This window comes from Arachis duranensis, chromosome 2 (genome assembly GCF_000817695.3).
Source record: "Arachis duranensis cultivar V14167 chromosome 2, aradu.V14167.gnm2.J7QH, whole genome shotgun sequence".
Taxonomy (NCBI): Eukaryota; Viridiplantae; Streptophyta; class Magnoliopsida; order Fabales; family Fabaceae; genus Arachis; species Arachis duranensis.
In genome coordinates, this window is record NC_029773.3 from 20,888,648 (window position 1) to 20,889,591 (window position 944).

General features: G+C 38.5%; 1 non-coding gene across 1 annotated transcript; it reads right to left on the reverse strand.

Moving 5' to 3' along the window:
* Window positions 1-461: 461 nt before the first annotated feature.
* On the reverse strand, window positions 462-569 carry LOC127745122 (small nucleolar RNA R71). Its single transcript, XR_008006318.1, has one exon. It is a non-coding gene; the product is annotated as a small nucleolar RNA R71 (small nucleolar RNA).
* Window positions 570-944: the final 375 nt, after the last annotated feature.

The following is a 944-nucleotide window of genomic DNA, read 5'->3' on the forward strand; positions in this document are numbered from 1 at the left end:
TACCTGAAATCACAGAAAAACACACAAACTCATAGTAAAGTCCAGAAAAGTGAATTTTAACTAAAAACTAATAAAAATATACTAAAAACTAACTAAAATATACTAAAAACATACTGAAAATAATGCCAAAAAGCGTATAAATTATCCGCTCATCACCTGCCATTGGAGCAAACAACTTTGAGCTTAAGCCTCAATTAGTTTCTCTAATGCAACAGAATTGCAAGTTCTATGGACTTCCATTGGAAGATCCTCATCAGTTTTTATTTGAGCTCTTGCAAATCTGTGACACTGTCAAGACTAATGGGGTTGACCCTGAGGTCTACAGACTTATGCTATTCCCTTTTGCTGTAAAAGACAGAGCTAGGACATGGTTGGACTCACAACCTAAAGAAAGCCTGAACTCTTGGGAAGAGCTAGTCAATGCCTTCTTGGCAAAGTTCTTTCCACCTCAAAAATTGAGTAAGCTTAGAGTGGAAGTCCAAACCTTCAGACAGAAGGAAGGTGAATCCCTCTATGAAGCTTGGGAAAGATACAAACAATTGATCAGAAAATGTCCTTCTGACATGCTTTCTGAATGAAGCATCATAGATATCTTCTATGATGGTCTGTCTGAACTGTCCAAGATGTCATTGGACAGCTCTGCTGGAGGATCTCTTAATCTGAAGAAGACGCCTGCAGAAGCTCAAGAACTCATTGAAATGGTTGCAAATAACCAATTCATGTACACTTCTGAAAGAAATCCTGTGAACAATGGGACTAGTCAGAAGAAAGGAGTTATTGAGATTGACACTCTGAATGCCATATTGGCTCAGAACAAAATATTGACTCAGCAAGTCAAATCTTCTCAGCAACAGACAGAGGATTCTAAGCAGAGCCACTCTGACTTAGCAACCATGGTCTCTGATCTAATCAAAACCACTCAAAGTTTCATGACTGAAACAAGG